Raw genomic sequence first — 13,559 nt, 5'->3', positions numbered from 1 at the left:
CGTTTACTTTTGAAATGATCGAGGGCCTGCAAGTGCTGACATCGAAACACACTGAAACCTAAGGAGTCCACTATAACAAATATGGTGAAGGAAACCACTGCATAAATGAAAAGGTGGAAGGTGTCCTGTAAGGTACGTGTCCATGCATGGCAGGTGTGCTTTTATGGTTAGGTTTCTGTTTCTTGTTTTTTTGCCTTTCGAAAGTAGACATTTGTACGCCCTCCAAAATAAACCTTGTTTCGTCTTTGTCTCGTCTTTTTTGCAGTGCTACTAGACATATCATAGGTCGGCAAACTAGCTCATGAGTCGACTCGCACAGACTCGCTCAGACTCTGATCGAGCCGTGAGTCTGAGTGAGTCCGGGGGGGTAATATTTTAGTGAGTTTGAGTCCGAGTGAGCCCGATTGAGAAAAATTTCAGTGAGTCTGAGTCCGAGTGATTCCGGCTGAGGAAAATTTTTGGCGAGTCTGAGCCCGAATGAGCCCTAACCCAAATGTATTTCTGGAGTGAGTCTGAGTGAGCTCTACACTTTTTTTGCCGATCTATGGTTTGGCAAACATATTCTACTTTCTTAACTTCAAGATTACTATCAGCCATAAGTTGACTCACGTTTATACTCACGCCGACTCACACATACTTCAAAGCACCAGCATTCATACACCAGTTCAATATATATTGATCAGAGGCATGAGTTACAGAGGAGGGGGGGGGGATTCCATGACTCCCCCCACCCCTGAAAACTCTTTCTTGGGTATTTTTGATATAATATTTCATGCGAGTAATCTCTTTAAGAAAAGTCCTTGAATGCAACCACTGATGTCTCATATTTGAAGGCACAAGATCAAAAGGCACGAAGTAGAGCACCAATTACCCGAGATATTGTTGTTAAGAGCATTGAAACCAAGTTCGAAGAAGCCAATTGTACGCTAACGGACTCATGAGTCGGCTCACTCAGACTCACTCTGACTCAGATAGAGCCGTGAGTCTGAGTGAATCCGGCTGGGAAAAATTTTTGTGAGTCTGAGTCCGAGTGAGTCCGGCTGGGAAACATTTTAGTGAATCTGAGTCCGAGTGAGTCCGGCTGAGGAAAAGTTTGGCAAATTTGAGTAGGAGTGAGTCCCAAGGGCAAAATATATTTCATAAGCGACTCTGAGTGAGCTCCACATGTTTTGTCGACCTCTGCTAGACATAAACACAAGCACATGCCAATACTGTCTGTCCCTGTGTAGTGGCATCATGAAAATCGTGAAACAGTACAAACTTGCCGAAATGTTTCGTCTTAAACGAACACTAATGAAGAACAATGCTTAGCTTTATTTTTACCTGCATTGCAGTCTATCAGCACTTTTTTGCATCCAAATAAACGAATTTTTTACGTCAAAAACGGCCACCTGGTCCCTGGTGCCACTGCTCATTTCGAATCACCCTCTCCGAATGGAAGACTTGGCATCACCACCTCAACTGTTAATCGCTGTGAATCAGCGAGCATCGGAGGCCTTCACAGCTATAACATGTTGCAACAACCATGGCTTACTGAATGTTTATGTATTGTCAAAATTTGTGTAAATAATTCACTTTTCTTTCGTAAGCCGTAGCAGAAACTGAGTAAACAAAATAGAGGGGCGACATCATTTAATGAGGTACACTTTCCATCATTACTTTAGAGACCACGCGATCGCATGGCACTGTGCGTGCGCACGCACAGTGCCACGCGGCACTGTGCGTGCGGCTTGTTGCCTGCTGTCACTGTGCGTGCGGCACTGTGCGTGCGGCTTGTTGCCGGCTGTCTAACGGCTTGTTGTCTGCTGTCAAGAGACTAACAGTGGGCATGCGCAGCCAGTCTATTTCGGCGGCCTGCTTTCTTGCTTGCTTGCCGCATGCTGGTGCATGAGCTGATTATTGAAATTACCGATCGCTGCACCGGTAATGCTGATGGCACAGCAGCCACAGCCCAAGCTTGGCCCTTTCGCGATAAATGGGTAGTATCTCCTAGCAACTTGGATTGAAACTTCTTCAGAGCAGGCAATGTTTCGTTGTTCTTGCGAAAGGGAGTGCTTTATATTTGTTAGATATACGTGCTCTTTGGGATCTGTTTGTTGCTATCTGAAGTGGCATTGCTGTGGGCCGTCAACAAATAGATCTAGTATTCACTTTCTTTCTTCGACCTTCCCTCGTGACGGCATGCTTGCAAAACATTAACCGGCAATACGTAAAATTTACTGTATAAGAATTTTCAAAAACTGTGTTTTATCACCAATAGGGAGACATGATGACACAGTGAAAACACATGAGCATAGTTGAGGGAACGGTCAGCGATAGCGATCTGTGCCGAAAACGTTTCAATTTTATGTAGTTCGGAAACAGCACCGAGATCGGACCAAAAAGAGGTTGGCATGCCACTGCTTTGTGATGAAGCACTATAGGTGGCGGCGGCCACAAATTCCAATTCTCGGCCCGCGCGCTGGCGTGCAGCAAGCGAGCAAGCAGGCCAGCAGGATAGTATGGCCACGCATGTGCACTCCGAGACTATCGAGAGCAGGCAACGAGCCATTAGATGACATGCATGCATACTGCCACGAGATCGCATGGCTTCTAAACTTATGATCGTGACTGTACACAGAGACTGTGACAAAGGGGACCATTCCAGTTTCTTAGTTTGGTCCTTTTTTCACTTAAGAATGCTCTTTTCTCGCCAGGAATAGCGACATGGTTTTTAAACAAGACTATTACTTCATTCTAAAAAGACAGAGTGTGCAAACACAGACAGAGGAAAGAAGCCACAACACCACAAACATAGACTAACAACTGAAGAGATGCACAATGGCGAAAACTTCTGTGCATGCCCATGCAATAGGCGAACCTATCAATCTGGCACACGTGGGGGCCTACATGAAAGATAACCGTTAATGCATTTGATTTCATATTTATGAAAGTTAATGGATAGTTGCCTCACAGATGTGCTACCACTATTATCGATATGCCATGCCTCAATCAACAGACACGTTTCTTCACCCCCAGCCAGCGCATGCATTGCTGCTCAGTGCTCCCGCAACCTTATGTTTATACACCGGCCAGTTTGGCTGATGTAACAATGGCCACAGGAGAGCAGAATCCTGTATACCACTTCGGCATTGCACTGAACAAAACAGGTGGCATGGCTCACTTTACATGCCTTGTCTAGGCTTTGCCCATTCACCGCAGCACACACACGTGCGAGCAGCATATTTGGCGCCTGCACTGCAGCAGTGCGTGGGCTGGCCAGGGGCAGGCACCCTATGGACCATTGCAGGAGATGCTCATGTCGCCTGTACTACGAAAAAACCTCAGTCCTGTGCAGCGTCGCAACGCAGGGGTAGAGGGCAATTTATGAAGCTCTCATCATTAAAAAAGAAGCTTGATTGATTATCTGATTATCTGAGAAGAAATTAATACCACAGGCATTCGAATCTACTTTTGAGTTTAACAGGATTCTTGTGCACATGCAGTCACCAATTTGTGCCTGTATATACTTGAATGTTGTATGTAATAAAGTTTAGTTGAAGTCTAGCGTAGTCCCGTGCTACTTCTCGTCCCCATCTCTTATTTGCCAGTACCATAACCTATTATTTTTGTTAACGATCTCCTGTGTTCCAATAATCTCAGTTAATGCAGCGGCCCATCTGCCCTATGTAGAAACGGCCACAGCTTAAAGGGACCCTATACACCAAGCTTGTACGGCAATCAGTGAATTTGTTGGTGTGTTTTACAAAACAAATATCAGTCCGATTCTTGTCATTTACTCACTCATTCTTTCTCTGCACAGTGGCATAAATCTTACCTAGCTTAATGGCAGTCGTAAAAACAACATTAACACCGTATCTACTTTTTACTTTCTTTAGCCTGTGAGATATGCAATGAATGTATGGTATACCTACGACACGTTTCTTCCTATCGCTTTCTGCAACCACACTCGGACTTAACGAATTCTTTCAACGTGCAGCAACAGTGGCCACTGCAACATTAGGATAACCTACATCTAAAATACGTGTAACCTGTGTGTTAAACCTATCACTCATTTTGTGCTCACACAACTTGGTGAGAGCGGACTTGAGGCAAGACATAGCTATACCATTTTTTACAATCTTTGAGTGCTTCGACCAAAAATTTAACAGCGGTTTTGAAGATCTAAGAGAATAATGCCAGCATATGTGGTTCTTCTCAAACTGTTAAGGAAATGCCTAACTGGAGGCTCGCGTTCTAATCTATCTTTAAATTGTCGAAAGTATAAGTGCACGCCAAAATTCAATGAATGCGCAGTTTTGTACCAGCATAGGAATGAAACGCGCGTGATGATTGTTCTCGGGACACGTATAAGCACTACATATCAGCTTAGCGCTTCAGGTGTTGGTAATACCCACCTTGCCATTGGCAGCGTTACCCAACCGTGAACAACTGGTTATATAACACATATGCGGCTCTTCAACATATATACGTATGTGTCCTTATAAAATTTATACAAATCTTTAGTGTCATTTTGTAACGTGTCGCTCAGTAAAAAAAGTTACGCCACAGTCACATACACGCCGCATGCTTCGCATAACATCGACTCCCACGGTACGTGGGATCTGCCGAATTTTTTGTGCCTTCTTTTTTTCCCACCGTGCGTCTCTTCAGTTGTTAGTCAGCGTTTGTGGTGTGACGACTTCTTTCCTGGGTCCTTGTTTGCATGCCCTGTCTTTTTTAGAATGAATACTTACTAGCTCAGCTCCCTGTTATGCTAAACAAATACTTCAATCTAGCTCAACATAATATTTCCCCTTAGTGTTCCTTTAAGTAACAGATGTGGGTGCCCTACATTTCTGTCATTTTCTGTTCCTTTGTTTTTCTTATAAGGCTCAATTGGTAGAGCGATCCCCCCGGAAAGACGTTGGTCCCGGGTTCGAACTTCGGACCAGGACAAATTTTTCGGCAGAAGCTTTCCTCTCCGAGGAATCCGTACGGATTTCCTTGTGGCTTCATGCTACGAACAGGTGGTTGTCTATTTTCTGTTTCTTAATCAAGAAAAGGTACAACAGTAGAGCGTATGCTTAGGCATTCTGGTAATTCATGTTAACCTTTATAGCACACAATAAGAACAAGTGCTGTATGCATCGGTCTTTTCAGTCCTTTTTCTTATTGCGTGCTATAGCAGTGTCCACTGATAATTAGATACTGTATGTTGATGACTTTGATCACTGCAACACAAATGAGAAGTGTAAAAACTGAAAAAAGGAAGAGTATCACAGTTCAGTTAACAAGTAAACCCGGTACTTACCGTTGAGTGAACTCCAAGCAAAGGCTTGTGCCCTCGGGGTAAGCGATGTTGAAAACGAAATGCACCAGAAACATTAGTTTGAACGCCTGGCATGCGTTGGTTGCATGCATCACCGGCACGGTGTCGACACATATTGTGAAGTTCTTGGCAGTAAGAAAACTGCCTCCTGCACAAAACATTTTATATTAGGATTGCTTGCTTGAGTGTGGTACTACAAAAAAATTATTAACCTTTTGCAACGACGAAAGGAGAGGCAGGCATGTCTCCCAGATCATCGTCACTGGCAGACTCCTGGTGTAAAGAAAAATTAAAAGCATACAAGGATTAATGTCAACCGAAGTAGCACTATGTGAAAGCTGAAACATTACAATGGTTATAAATAAGCATGTAGGAAGAATAAGCAGGAGTAAGGGATTTTAGAGCTTGCTCAGTATCGTGATGTTATCCCCCGGCAAACTTTATGAATGGAATGCTTTGAAGTGTTTTGACTTATATGTAAGCAGGTGTCAACCACATGTTAAAGCCCTAAAAATGGCATAGGCGCATTTATACATTTCTGGCTTAATTAGTGCATTGGACTTGTTATATAGAGATACATAACAAGTAAAGACTCCAATGGGCCAATTACTAAAGTGATTATAATCTTCGACAAATGCCACTGTACAGGCCCGTAGCCAGGGAGGGCCCTGCCCCCCCCCCTGAAATTCGGATGGAGGGGGGTTTTTACGAAGAATAAATAATGAAAATAGGTTGTTTTCAGGGTTCTCAACAGACCGCCCCCCCCCCTTCCCGAAAAAAGTTTCTGGCTACGGGCCTGCCACTGTAACTCATGTTTTTATTTTTTCCAAAAGTTTAAGAAATACTGTTGGTACAAGTGAGTAATGTAGAAACGAAACATGTTGCTAGAAGTCCTAATATCAACTAACTTTATTCTCTTTGTCAGGCCTTCCATGGGGAGCCTGTTTTCCGCTTTCCTCTTTCAGTATAGAGCCGCAGTGCATTCAGAGTTACACATGGTATTGCCATGTGGTAAACAGATTGACCTCTAACTAGGCCTTTGCCAAGACTAGTTAAAAGTGATTCTGTTCGGACAACATAAGAACACAGAATGAGCAAGGAGGTATAATCCCCACCCTACAAACACTTTAAAAATGAAAGCAGGAGAGCATATGCAATTACGGTCAAATTCTCTTGAAGTGATTGTAGCTGTGTAAGAAACACAGAAATAAGGGACATAGAAATGGTAAAAGTACAAAAAAGAGAGCAGAGAACAAATGTGACGAGAAATAGAAAAGGATGAAAGCCAATCAGTACAGCCCTTGGCACAGCCAAACAAATGGCGCCCCAATAAGATGCCACCAGTTCTGAGTAGGCAGCCATGTTACAAAAGTACAGTCAAATACAGCTCAAGAACAAGGTGGCGACTACCACTTAGTAGACGCCCTCTGTGCAGAACTTTCGAAGGACTCTCATGGTGGTGTAGTTAATCTGGTTAACCAGCACTGAATGAATCCCTTTGCGCTTGCCAGCCCCATGTAATGTCATACTAAAATATAGGAGGTTATCCACGTCATGACCATCTGTATGATATCATTGACTGGCTCCTCTGAGAGGCATTTACTGCTTTACTCTTAAACTGCACCCTGCTGTACACAATGTTACATTATCCTATTGTATTTTACAATGTTAGTGTGAAATACTAACAGTTGTGAAAGGCAACAGTAATGAAAGGCAACAGTATGGTGTGGTATGAGATGTACAAAACTGGCCCACTGGCTGTGAGAGAAGCTATTGTGGACAGGTACGTGATTTATTTTCAAGATTGCAATGCTTACCTCAACCACCTTGCAGAACAGCTCCCGGTCTTCGTCAAATATGGCGAGTAGGAGAAGGGGAACAGCTTCATACTCCGCAGTCACTGATCTCAGTTCAGTTCTGGCCATTTCTATTTCCTCCAGGCATGTCCTTACAGCTGGCTTCTTAATTAGGCTGTGCGAATACCTAAAAACCTGTCGCCCAACAGTCTTCACTCTATCTTCGAATGTTTCAGAGGCACTGAAACCCAGGAGCGTGTTGACATGCGAACACACGTGTGTTTTATCAAATAGGAAAGGCCAGCTTTCCTTTACATTGCACACACTTCTGCTGGCATTGATCATTCTCCTCTGTGACGGATATGTTTCGGCCATTAGCTGTGAGACCCGTAAACTGTCTGGGGAAGCTAGCCTGAATTGGGCTTGCAACTCTTCTCTCTTCTTCTCTTGACTTTCGGCTGTTTCGGTGAATGGAAGGTCAGGCTGCCAAGCTACGCAGCCATAAGAATCTTTTTGGAGTTGCGGCTTTCTTGGGGTCAACTCTTCTTCATCTTCTGAAAAGTGCCGTTTTGAGCATTCAGAACTGCGTCTTCTTTTGTTGTTGATGCAATTTTCCAGCTTCCACAAGAGTGTTTCTAGTCCTGTGGCGATGACTGCACCATTGAGGGTGTCCTCAAAAGTTCTGGGAAATTTGCTCACAATTTCCCTAGCAATAGCTCGCAGCACTTTACGCCCCGGCTTCTGGTAGCAGGCCATGACTCGGTCACTCAATGTCCTCACCATCTCGTTCAGGTCACTCTTCAGTGGGCGCCTGCCTTCATGGCATGCTTTCTGGAGTTCAGGTGGAAAAGTGTTCCAGGGAATTTCAAAGGGCTGGTCCAACACGCTAACAGAAACTTCAGACACTTCTGGAAAGGATACTTGCATGGCTGCTGAAGCAGTTGTCTGAAATTTTTCAAGCAGGATGCGCCTGCTCACTGCATTTAGGAACATTAAGTCTGCTTCTACGACATACTTCAGGTGCTCAAGCGATTGCACACCACAATCGCGTAGCTTCCGCACAATATCTTGTATCGCTTCATTGTCCAAGTGTGGCAGCCAGCTGGAAAGGTGTTGTTCCAAGTCCATTTTCCCTGTGAAGAAAGTGAAATTAGGCAAAATCTAATATAGCGTGCTTCAACACAACAACAGGGTACTTGTTGCGGGCAAGCTTGTACTGCACCAATGGAGTCCAATCAAGGAGGCTTTCGAACTTCATGCATTTGAAAGGACCATCACTACTGATAATGTTGTAGAAGTGCATAGCAGGCTCATATCTTGTGTGGACAGTTCTTAGCAAGAAAAAGTAGTTGTCGTTGCTGGCAATAATAAGCCTAATCTCACCAAAAACAGGAGCACCATCCGTCCGCCTCATAATGACAAGCATTTCTTGCTTGTAAAATAGGCCACGGATAGTAGCTTGATGTGCCGAGTATATACTGCCTTCGTCAATGATCACTTCGTGTACTTCCTTTTGTATTTCTGGTGCGCACAGTTCAATGGAGAATAGGGAACCATTGACTAAGCCGTGAATACCATCTCCCGTGTTTTTATATGCCTGATAAAGCTGATGGCGCTCAGAAAGTGTGTGCGTCAGGTTCTTGAAGTTCTGGCAATTTCTTGCACACTTGCGGAAGTAGCTGTGCTTGCTTTCGCACCTCATTGTCCACATTTTCATCAGTGGGCCAAACTGCATAATCAGAAAAGGGTAATGAAGCAGGTAATGATGCTTAGGCTTCATGGAAACATCAGGAAAGAGATTTGCTCGGCCTGTCATGTAGTCTTCTATAACATCTTGCAGCCTCATTACCATGGGGAGCGTGATGGTATGTGCAGTAACAAGCTGGACAATTTCAGAGAGCAAAAGAACTTGTTGCCAGACTTCATTTTCAGTGGACTGAATTGAACCAAGCAGGAACAATGGAATAAAGCGCAACATGTTCCAGTTTTGAACTGCATGGCCTCCTAGTCTTTTTCTGGGGTGAACTTCACACGGTCGGTCAGCCAAATCACCATGTTTAAAATGGAAACAAGTTATGCGCTGATTCAGGTCTTGCAGAGATATCCACTTGAGAGTCGTTACGAAGTGTGTTATGTACAAAGAAAGGTCACATGAAACAATACCCTCAAATAAGTCATGGGCCAAACAAGGGGGGAGACCTGGAGCACAGACATGGAAGTATTTCAGTTGATTGAATAAGGAATCGAATTTCACTCCTTTCTCTGTACTTGATCCACTGGCTTGCATGTCTAATAAAGCAGTGTTGTAATTAGCTGGTGTTCTGATTTCTGAAACACCTGACAGTGCATTAGGAGAAAAAAGGTCACTTCTTTCAGCTACACAAAACCTACAGATGTGGCTTGCTGAGCTAAAATTTTCCACAAAGCCTCCAATGCCATGGCTTCCAAGGTTATCTCCAAGGATGGCAGTCACAGTGCCAAACAAACGCCTTCCTCTTGAAGTCACAAATTGGCCAGACTCTAGTTTCTTCAAATCATCAAGCAAAGGCCTTAGCACCTTGGCCTGCCCAAAGTATGCAAAGTAACTTTCATTGCAGAGCAAGCACAGCTTGAGAGAATGTGCTGCATATCTGTTCCACGGATAGAGATTACCAAGGATTACGTAAACGGCAAGAAGTTTGTGTTTCTTTTTTGCAGAACCAAGCGGATTCACGACCTCAAATGCATCTTGAAACAGCATAATCTTTAGTGCGTCAGGGTGCTCCTTGTAAAGCGGAATAGACTTGAACATATTTCCATCAGTGAAATCTTTCAGGACACCAGGTGTCTCGGGCAGCATTCTTTCGCACTGTGACATGACATCTTCACTCTCTAGCATGGCTTCAATGGTACTTAGAATTGGTACGTAATGAAAGGTAGCATTCATGTTCTTTATGTTTTTCCCCAATAGTATTTCAACAGGTGATACATACAGAAACTCTTTCTTGAAGAAAGACGCACGGCTATGCTCTGTCCTGAACACCCCGTCTGGTGCTCTATGCAGTGCCAAAACATCATCACTTTGAAATGTTTCATCTATCAGCGTATCTAAGTCATCACTGCCAACAGCTTTCTCCCTGAGCTTTTCTTTGAGACGAGAAGCCATTGCTAAAGCATTAGCATTTTGTATGTCGTATATAGCTTCAGATATAATTTGGACAGTGGATGACGGCACATGGCGCTCGGATAAGAGTCGCAAGTACAAGTGGGCAAAAGCAATACTGATTTGATTCTCACTGGTATTTTGCATGCTGCCTTGACATGGTGCCAGTGTACCAGGTAGATCTTCCTCTTCATACATACAGCTCCCAATTGGTTCAGTATCATGTGGAGGGTTTGTACTGGTTGCTGGATCATGCCTTGCTTCTTGAACTTCCACCTCTGGTACTGTGCCAACGTACTTCCCATGGTAACGTGACAAATGCGAAGAAAATGACGCCTTTTTGTCGTACGATTTCTTGCATAGCGGACATGTCACTTTTGTGCCTTGAGCAATGTGCAGCTTTAGGTGAGCAATTAGAGCTCGGTAATCTTTACAAACTTGTAGGCAGCAGTCCACAGTGCAGACCAGGTTACAGGACTGTGCACAGATAGCAACACAGCTTTCTTTTTCAGCATTCCTAACTCGCCTGTGCTCGCGAGAGAAATGACTGTACAGAGACCCAACTTTGCGAAATTTCTTGCCGCAGTTTTGGAACGGGCATTTGACAGAAAAATTGCTGATATTCTTGTGCAAGGCCACATGCTTCAGAAATAAAGAAAGAGTAGAGGTAGAACAGCCACACGTACTGCAGGGGTACATCTGAAAAGACAACACCGATGAACAGATTCAAACGAATGAAAGAAGGAAATTGAGAGGCTCGGCTTTCTGGGAGACAAAAAAATGAATCCAACAGACAATTAAGCCACGGAAAGCATGAGGGACACTATTTGTCATTTGCATCTGTAATGTAGTAATTGTGGCATAAACTCTAATGAATTAAAGTGGATGAAAAAACGCCGTTTCTGTCAGGGGTGCCCAAACCCACAACCTTGAAATTATGTATCCGATGCTCTACCTATTGTTTGTTAGATATTTTTGTGCGTAATCACTGGGACCATTAGCCAGCATCAAGACGGTGGACAGGGGAACCCCATTTATCACAGCTCAATTGATAGAGAAGTGTTTTTCAGCCATGAATTTTTTTAGACGCTTTTGGACCGGTGGAATATATGAGGGACCCCTCTGCATTCTGCAAACCAACCGTAGGTTGGCTTTTCTGGAAGAATATTTTCCCATGAAAACCTCTCATTCCCAGACCGCTTTTCAAGCTCTAGGTGTTATCCCCCCCCCCCACCAATACAGTGCAAAGAGGTGCCACTCTTGCAGAGGCTTTTCAAAAGCTATTCTGCGAATGTCACACTTCATAGTAAGCTCTATTGTGTACAAAGAGAAAGGAACCACCAAGGAAAGGAATGGAAGGGATGAGTGTTGAGTGGAAAAATGGTTTGCCTGCTTATATGTGGCCTAGGCTGCTCATGCGGAAAACCAATGTGGTTGCACATGCCCAGAAACTATTTTGCAAGGTGTCAGTCACATACTTCCCAAGCCTACTAACTCCACGTTTCTCCTTACAATTGGTAGTGCGGGTACCTTTCAACAAAGCAACATTTCTAGGGGTGTACGAATAGTGAAATTTCATCTCGAATCGAATAGTGCCTAATAGTGGTCAAAAATATCGAATACAAGATCTTTTTTTCAATAAAAAGAAAGAACTAAGAAATAAAATCTGCTGATGCCCTCTAGCACACAACGCGGTAGGCAACTGCTACCAAAAGATTACAAAATGTCATGTGGAAACATAAGCTGTTCCATTTGGCCTGACTTCAGGCTCGCTTGCTGTGATGTTACGGTGTTCCCTGCAGTTGAAAACGTGTACCCACTGGGCACCTCAGTAGCAGGAATGGGAAGGTATAGCAAAACAATTATGGCGATACCTGGATACTGTGCAGCTGCATGTTCTTTCCAGTATTTCAAAGAATCATCCATTCTTGAGATCAGGAGCTCGTTGAAGTCTTTTTGAACCTCTTGACTATAAAAGTCTGAGCTCAGTGGGCTTCATTTTTGACATGAACAGTTTGGCAGTCTCCCAGACAATTTCATGGCCTTCTTAGCTGTAGCCATGATATGCGGAAATGACATACTGCTTTAAAATAAACATGCTCACTTTTGAACCAGGATACTGGTGAAAGTACTACGAAAAGCCTACTGTATCGACGTTAGCATTAGTTTTAGCCACCCCACCGTAACGAAGTTGCACTATTGGCCTTTGTTGCATGTTAGATATTCATCCTGTTGAATTATACGAAACTTTGAACACTAGCTATTCGGAAGTCGTATTGAGTTATCTGATAAGGTATTATTCGCTCTGAATTCGAAACTAGATTTTTCGCACACCTCTAAAAATTTCCGCACCTTTCATTTCCCTTCTTCACTTGGATCCCCTCTCTTCGGCGTGCCCTAGCCATTGGGTTCTCGCATTCTTTAGTGCACTCCCCGATTTCTTCTTTTTGCCCGCCTCTCGCAAGGAGACAACAAAGGTACACAAGAACATGGATACACAAGCCGTGTGTGGGTTCCCGGACTAAATCTGGACTATTAGGAAGGTATGGAAATATGATACGGTATTCCGTACCGCTGATCCTTTCTCGATAGTTGTGCTTAAGCCGCTCCCACTTCCCGTGACAGTGCGTTCCCCGAACCGCAGGTTCCTCATTAACAATGCTTAGGCTGACAGACAACAATGAGGCGGGACCACAAAGTAATCTCAGTTACAAAAAAACAAACATACATGGTGTTGGCTTCACTGGGATTAGGAGCGGCAAAAGCACAACGACTGAGAATGAAAGAGCAGTACGGTAATACCGTACCGCATTTCCGCAGCTCACACTCCCTAATACTCGTTACCAGTCACAGCGAAGCAGCAGTGACGAATCGTTAAAGCGCCTGGCGTGTTCCTGCTCTTTCTAAAGGAGTTTTGTTGCCGGGGTCCCCTGGCCATTGGGTCCCCGCGTTCTTTTGTGCTCTCCCCGCCGCTTCTGTTCGTCAGTCGCATCCAAGGAGCGAACAAAGGAACACGAGAATTTGGGTACGCAGGCCGCGTGGGACCCCGACACTAACACACTCCAATACTATGCGCTCCTAACGCAAACGCAGGCGCGCCCTCAGTTCTATTACGACACTCCAAACTAGTCGTGGGAGACTTAGTTTTAAGGTCACTCGTGAAAACTAAAGCGATTGTCCACTCAAGATCTTTCAAGGTCTCTCAACGATTCAATTTTCGCTGTCCTTTCAATAGCAGTACAAGCCCGCAAGAAGTCATCACTAAAAAAAATAACATTAGGTGTACCATTCACGCCAGTCAGAATGTGCC

Source organism: Rhipicephalus sanguineus, chromosome 11, assembly GCF_013339695.2.
Source record: "Rhipicephalus sanguineus isolate Rsan-2018 chromosome 11, BIME_Rsan_1.4, whole genome shotgun sequence".
Taxonomy (NCBI): domain Eukaryota; kingdom Metazoa; phylum Arthropoda; class Arachnida; order Ixodida; family Ixodidae; genus Rhipicephalus; species Rhipicephalus sanguineus.
The sequence above is the reverse complement of the archived record's forward strand: the minus strand, read 5'-3'. Positions refer to the sequence as shown.